The sequence below is a fragment of the Euprymna scolopes genome, chromosome 30 (assembly GCF_053919585.1).
Source record: "Euprymna scolopes isolate OS-2025 chromosome 30, ASM5391958v1, whole genome shotgun sequence".
Lineage (NCBI taxonomy): Eukaryota > Metazoa > Mollusca > Cephalopoda > Sepiida > Sepiolidae > Euprymna > Euprymna scolopes.
The window spans coordinates 45,917,740-45,925,712 of NC_136511.1; the positions used below are offsets into that span (position 1 = coordinate 45,917,740).

Sequence of the window (7,973 nt, forward strand, 5' to 3'; positions counted from 1 at the left end):
GTAAAAAATACCAAAACAAATAAAACAACAAAAATTAATTTATATAATTACAAAGGAAGATAGGAAAAATAGAAGCACGTCGGTGGTCGTCCTACTTAAGATTCCTAAATCATATTTTGTTCGTTTTTTTTGCAAACGATAAAATTGTATACTTTTAAAATATATATAGCAGCTTAGTGTATGTATGTGTCTTATTTTCTGTAACATTTCATGAAAATACGACAAATGTATAAACCTCTAATAATGAAAATTCAAAAGACTAGTCTGATTTTAGTTTAATTATAGGGGTGAGCGCGAACGCAGACCCCACACTTAGAAATAGCGCACCCGAGTCATCCACATTTGGGACGATCGCAAAGGTCAACCCAACCCTAGTGCAATGGAAGGGCCTCGCTCTGGGAGAACGGCCTGGATGATCACCGTTAAAACCCCTGTGCCAGGTAAGTATTATATTTAGCCCTTCGTCCCCGGCCTTGGCATTATCTACTGCCAAGGCCTCATTTGGGGTACGAAGAAGCTTAGGCACAAAGGCCAGTAAGGGGGAGTGGGGGAAAAAGGGGTCTTTTCTAGTCCTTAGCTAGACTTGCGTAAGATAGCAAGTACTTTATTATAAAACCTATACTAGAGTTTCTATCACGCACTGTTTCGCCTAACATTCTTACCCGGACCTACTTAAAATAACAGCTCCCCAGCTTACGGGATGGCAGGCGACATTCACGCTGTGATAAAAGAAGAACATATAACATTATATACAAGAAATTAAAAGGAAAAATATCTACAAACTAAAGAGTTTTAATTTTTTTTTTTTTTTTTTTTTTTTTTTTTTAAATGGGGGTGAGATGATGGGGAGGGGGGCAAACTAGAATACACCCAAAAAGAAATAAAAAGAAAAACAAATTAACAAAATGCCTATGGGGGCGGGTTAGTAAGGGGACCCTCCCTACCTAACGGCTGGTCTGTCATATGAAACGCCCACTGTCTTCCGGTCCTCTTCCCCCGGGGGGAAAGGGTGAAAGCAAGCAGGTCGTTCCCTAAAGGGGAGTGGAGGAACTAGGGACATGTATGGAAAATAAATTAGGGTCGGGGATAATAGGGATGGATGGCGTCTTCCAAGATAATGTACGTAATGGGCAAAATAGGCCTGGGACAAAATAAAACAAGTGGACTGTTGGGCATCTTTGGAAGCTCTCCTAGTGCCAATCTATCAAAAAATAAAAAGCTATGGGAACAGGATCCACACGCATACTACCCTAATCTAGGCCCTATAAAAAGCACAAGCTATCCACTCTTGGTGGTTACTGCCTATCTAGCCTTAAAACTACCCAATATTATAAGGTAAACCTTATATTACTTGTCTTGATTGGGCTGGGTTCCGAGAAAAAAGAAACCTCAGCACCCTAGGACCAATACCACTAGGGTGGAAACACGAACTTAAATCTAGCGCCTCGTCGGATGCACAAACTAGTGTTGTGCACCCATCTTCTATCAAAGTCGATGTGGGGCAATCTTTTCCAATCACATCTGATTTTCGTTTTAAGTTGATGCTTAAAGCGAACAACCAGATCGTGATCGGAAACAGACTGCCCCCTATAGACAATGTCCAGACGTGAAACCCACGTCACTAACCTAGCCACCGCTAGGATCGCTAGAAACCCCAACCGTTTCTCCCTGTCAAACGGCGGATCCACATTATCGACTACGTACGCTAAATCAAGTGGCACCGACCGCTCGGGGTCGATGCGAGCCGTTACCCCTTCGACATACTCCCAGAGACTCCGCACCCCGCTGCAAAGAAAGAACGCGTGTTCTCTCGTCTCCTCCTCTTCTTCATCATTGCAGCGTGGGCACGGGGGATAGTAATAATCCCTATCATGATCGTCCCTGGCTAGTTTGCCGAAGAGTGGCAGCGCGTCTCGGACTAGCCTCCACGTAAGAGAAAATTCAGCGTTGTTGATGTAGCTACTGGCAGGCGCCCAACTCCACAGCGAGAGAACTTCCCCCCTCGACAGATGTAGCCGCTCCACCAGCGGGTCTTTCGCAGTCCCCTCCACTACATCCCTATATAGCAACCACCTAGGCCGTGCAAGGTCACTGGACCCCGGCAATGCCCTAAGGGCGGCTCGGCATTCGGTCAGGAAACACCTTTCCCCCGCCGGTCTTCTGCGACCTTCAGCGGCAGGGTTGGATATGAGCCGTGGGAAAGCTTGCTCCACGACTGGTACCCAGGGCGTTTCCTCCATCAGTGTCCGACTCAGGAATGCCAATCTTTCTGCGTGCTTGTGACTAAGCAGATCAGGCATCCCCAAGCCTCCCTCGCTAAGCTTCTGTGTACAGACCTGTCTACGGACATACGGCTTTCCTCCTACCCAAAGAAGTTTGAATAGGAGTTGCTCTAAAGCCTTACAGCGGTCCGCAGGCAGGGGAAGAACAGATAAACGGTAAAGGATCAGCGGAAACACGTATGTAGCACATGCCTCCGCACGACCCTTCAAGGACAATTTCCTCCGAATCCAAGTCCCTACTGACGACTCGACCTTAGTCTGTACTTCCGACCAATTCTTGTCCAGCTGGAGGTCCGGCCCGAACCACACACCGAGGATCTTTACTGGGCCATCTGTCCAGCCGAACGCACCTGGAAGCGAGTTTACCCCGGTCCAGGCGCCCAACCGCAGGCCAACGGACTTGCTGCGATTGATCACGGCCCCTGTGACAACTTCATACTCAGCGATCGCCTCTATCACCGCTTTAATGTCGGTTCGTCGTGCGACGAACACGGTGACGTCATCGGCGTACGCGGACACCCTGGCAACTTTGCCGCCAGGCAGAGCTATGCTGCGTAGGACTGGTCTCGCCGCCTCGTCCCTTAATTTGCGAAGGAAGGGCTCCAACGCCAGGACATAAAGCAGAGGCGACAGCGGACAACCCTGCCGCACCGACCGGGAGACCCCAAAGGACTCCGACAACCTACCATTAACTTGCACCACTACCGCGGGATCACGATACAGGGCGGAGATCCACTTGCGGAAGTCCGGACCAAAGCCGGCGGTTTCCACAACAGCCCTCAGGAACCCATGGTCCACCCTGTCGAACGCCTTGGACTGATCTAAATTGATCAGCGCGGCTTCTGTGTCGTCTTCTACCCCCTCTAAGATCGTGCGAATCAAGTGCAGATTGTTTTGAATCGATCGATCCTTCACAGCGTAGTTCTGATCCGGTTCGACCAAGTCGCCGATAACAGCCTGCAGTCGATTCGCAAGAACGCGGGACAAAATCTTGAAGTCTGCGTTAAGCAGAGTGATGGGCCTATAGTCATCTAGATTCCCCCCTCCATGTTGGTTCCCCTTCTTCAGAAGCGTGACCACTCCTTTGGTTACCTGCCTCGGGATCGAGTCCTGGGCAAACCAGTGGTTAAACACGCCCGTCAGAAGGGGCACAAACATGGGCGACAGCCTCAAGAACAGTTCGTAAGGTAAACCATCGAGCCCCGGAGATTTGTTGCGGCCAACCTGCTTCAACGCAGTAATGACCTCACGCTCCGTAACCATCCCCTCGCAGCTAGCCGCTCGGGCCGCAGTAAGGCGGGGCGAGCCAGCTAAATAGCTGCCAAACTCCTGGCCGCGGAGTCTGGGTAGTTTGGTGAAGCGCTCCTCCAAATGTTGCCGAAACCCATTGCAGATCTCCCGTGTCGACACGAGAGGACGCCCTCCCAGGTTATTCACCTCCCGAATGTACCCGTCCGAGCCACGTCTTAGGGCAGCCTTACGCTCAACAGCGTCAACGTTCACGGCTTCGTTGGAAACTCTTTCTAACCTAGCCCTAATTAACTGACCTTCATATCGCTCGCTAGCCAAGCGATTGAGGTCCCCCTTAACTAGAGCTAGTTCTAGGGAATCCCCCCCTGCCACCGCCCGGGTCAATCTATCCTCTAAGTGCCTTTTGGTCCGAGCCCTAGTTAACGCGAGGCGTTGGCTGTATTGGACACAAAAGCGCCTAATGGTAGCCTTAAGGTTAACCCACCATCTACTCCCGGTAACCGCCCCCACTAACTCCCTCTGAATTAGTAATGTCAGCTGCTCCCGGAAGTCGACCGACTCCAATAAGGAGGCGTTCATCTTCCAGTAGCCTGCCAACCTAGGCCTATTACCTAATTTCAAACGGGCCAAAACAAGTTTGTGGTCCGAATGACCTAACCAGTGGAACGTGGGACAAGATAGGAAATCTGTGTCGCCCCTTCTAATTAACATCCTGTCCAAGTATGAACTTGTAAAGGCGGCCGAGCTAGATTGCCACGTCCACATCTCCCTCCCGGGGTGATCCAGACGGAACCTATCGACCAGATCGCACGAGGCCATCAGGTCAGACAGGCTGCTTTCACACCCTCCCGACCCTCTAACCCCCCCGACCTTATCTATGCTGGGGTCCAGGATGGCATTCCAGTCCCCCATTAAAACTACCCGCTCCGGACCCGAAGAGAGAAACACCTCCACCCGCCGAAAAAAGGAAACCCTCTCGCTGGGGATGTTAGGCGCATAAACTGCCACGATCCGAAACGCGCCGCTTTTAACGGCAACATCGACCACGACCAACCTCCCATGAGCGTCCGCGTGGACAAGTGTAACCGTCGCAGACAGAGTGCGACTCACTAGTACAGAAACCCCCCGGCTATAGAGACTGCCATATGCTGAGTAAACGTCAAAATCGTTCACCAGCACATCGCAGTCCCCGGCCCCAACAAAGTGGGTCTCTTGCAAGGTGGCTATATCTACCTCAAGGGCCACGAGATCCCTCAGCACGCGAACAGCCTTGCTTCGGGATCTCATGCCCCTCGCATTTAAACTAGCTAAATTTAAGCTCGTTTCCATGTTTCCACTACCTAGTAGTATTCCTCTACTAGGGGTCTAAAGTCCTCGGGAGAGAGGACGTCGAAGGTCTGGCCCAGACTGCCCTTGAGCAGGTCGGGCGTAAGCCGCCCGTTCCTGGCCAGACCCCCCACGTCCAAGGGGAACGTCAATTTAATTGCCCTATAGAAAGAGGGGTGAACGTAAATAGGGACCCGACCTTCACATTGCTTAGCAATTTTTGTCAGAGATGGGTGCTCCTCGTCCATGAGCCTGAAGCCCGGGAAAGTTGTTTTTCCTGCCTCCAGCATCCTCCATAGTGCCTTTGATCTTCCTCCCCTATTTGGCCGCACGAAGGTGATGAGATTCGGGGCGTCGGCGAAATTTCGTGGGTCCGTGATGTTCTTGCAGTCTACAGTTGTTAACTTTTCTAGCTGCCGGAGATTCTTTTTCTGCGTACCGTTTAGGTCCCCGACAGCTAGTTCTGCGTCGCAAAGGCGCTCCCCAGGCCAAAAAGGATATTTTCTTGTTTTTTCCGTCCTGGAGGGCGCCTTTTCTTCCACTGCTTTCTGCGCCGACGCCGCTTGCTGGTCTTCCGGAGCTGTTCTTTCCGGCTCCGGAGTGTTGAATAGGGGAGGGGTAGGCTGAGCTTCTTTGGTGAGAGATGCTGGAGGCTCAGCTGTTACGTCTTCCATAGACTCAGGGGGAGTCTCATTGGTGTTTTCTTCTAGAGGAAGCTCCTGTTCTGTGTCTTTCGGCAGCTCCTTCCTCTCTCGCTTCTCCTTGTTCTTGAGTTTTGGGGCACGTTCTTCTTCCTCCGACTCTGAGGAGCTTACCGGGAGCTTCCTCTTAGTAGTCGCCGCAACTGCCCTCGGTGTTGTGGGGGCCACCTCCGTCTTCTTGCCTTTTGCGGCGACTTTGCTCCATTCGTTCTCCCCCTTTGTCTTTGCCGGCTTCTGTCCTTCCTTGGGTTGTTCTGTTTGTGGACTCGTAGCGGCTTCCTTTGTTTTCGGAGCGTCCTTTCTTGTAGGACAGAAGCGGGCCATGTGTCCGGGCTTCAGGCAAAGCCAGCACAGCGGTCTTCTCCCCTCTACTATTACTGTCATGTTCCAGCCCTCACATGTCAGCTGGGCAGGGATCTGGTGGAAATTCTTTCGGTCTATCCTTATGTAGATCTTGTAGGTCCCCGTGATGATGTTCCGGGGACCCTTGACAGGATGTACACCTTCAACCTGCCCAAACTGCGAGAATGTTGCGCCTAGCAGATCCTCCCCGATAAAACACGGGACTCCCAGCACTGTGACAGTTACCTGCCTCCTTGACAAGTATTCCGGCCTGAGGCGTATGTCTTTCCACGTGAGGTCTCCTTTTGCCCAACTTATCGCCACCTCCTTTGATGGCAAAAGGACATCCCACGTGGAACGGAGTCTCTTTACCAAATACTGGGCCGGAATTTTTAGCTGGCTTATTGTTTCTAGCATTTTGTCCAGGGAAACCCCGGTGAGTCCCTTTCCTCCTGCGTCAAAAGTTATAAAGGACAGCGTTCTTTCTTTTATGTCGTCCCAAGTACCGGGCAGGGTCTTGATGGTATTTCCCTCGATGAGTTCCCGGTACTTGGTCTCCAAGAGGTCCTTGTAAAAATCCGGAGTTTTTGTTTTGCCGCTGTCCTTTTCGGCCCAGGCTCCCGACGTCTGGGGTTCCCCTGGCGTGCTGGTCCCGGCTGTCTGGTCCTTTGGTCTTTGGGCTGGCGTTATCGGGGAGTCGTCGCTTGTGAGGGCTGGCCACTCCGCCGTGCTGGCTGGTGTCTTTGGTGTAGTCTTGGACGAGGAGCACCCATCTATCACGATGACCTCGAGGGATTTTGTTTTCCTTAACTCCCCGGTGTCAGCTTTCTGGGGGCTACTTGCTTCTGATTGCGTTTCTCTGGGTTCGTCCGGGACCCACCATTTTTTAACAGGCTTCCTAGCCTTGTAGGCAAGTCTTCCGCCAGGTGGGCCCTGGACAACATTTTTCCAGGAGTCTAGGTTCTCCATCGAACTCTCCATGCTGGAACTGGGGGTAGCGACCCCCGAAACCGACACCGGAGAGTCAGTGGGCGTGGCATTCCCCCTCATTAACGGTACGAGGATATCCCCGAAGGTGATATCCCCGCGTTTCGGCACTGGGGTGTCACCGGGTGTGACACCCCCCCTTCTCGGCACTGGGGTGTCACCGGGTGTGACACCCCCCCTTCTCGGTACTGGGGTGTCACCGGATGTGACGCCCCCCTTTCTCGACAAGGGGGTGTCACCGGATGTGACACCCCCCCTTCTCGGCACTGGGGTGTCACCGGATGTGACACCCCCCCTTCTCGGCACTGGGGTGTCACCGGATGTGACACCCCCCCTTCTCGGCACTGGGGTGTCACCGGATGTGACACCCCCCCTTCTCGTCACTGGAGTGCCACCGGATGTGGCACTCCCCCTCCTCGTCACAACACCAGGGGCGTCCCCCATGGTGTTAGAGGCAGAGGCCTGCCTCTTTTTTTGTTGGCCCAGTGCCCTTCACCGACCCGCCGATTCGGAGCTAGAGGGCCTTCGCCTAATGGCACGTCGGTTACCTCTAGTCCTGCCGGCTGCTTAAGTCGGATCCAGACACTGGACGGACCTGCAAAAAAGAAAGAAAAGCAAAGGCAGTTAGTGAGCCTAAAGGACCACACTCCCAAAGAAGGGGTCGGTCCTTTTAGGCTGGACAAATAAAACCCTTAAGTGGCCAAAATGTGGCCAAGTGGGCTGCGTATAGAACGTTGTCAGTCTTGGTGTAGTTTCTGAGAACAGATACTACACTTTGAGATATTAAATCTTTTATTCATGTTAAAAAAATACAGTAAAATTAACGGTGAACAAAAAACTTAGGCACATGGCCAACTCAAAAGGGGGGATTTTGGGGGTCGTTGGTCATCCTTGTCGCTCCAGAACTAAACAAAGTCAAAAGTTTCTCCCAGCTAGTATCTTCTTTCACCATAATACCGCATTCACCCTTTCATCTTGGGGGACGTCCTAGTAACTCCCAATTTTTAAAACATTTTTTATTGACGTGTAAAAACAAAAAAGATAACAATAAAATGGTAACAATAATTCATTTGTGTCGAGGGAG

General features: G+C 51.7%; 1 non-coding gene across 1 annotated transcript; it reads right to left on the reverse strand.

Moving 5' to 3' along the window:
- Positions 1–282: 282 nt before the first annotated feature.
- Positions 283–448, reverse strand: LOC145254971 (U1 spliceosomal RNA). Its single transcript, XR_013863845.1, has one exon. It is a non-coding gene; the product is annotated as a U1 spliceosomal RNA (small nuclear RNA).
- Positions 449–7,973: the final 7,525 nt, after the last annotated feature.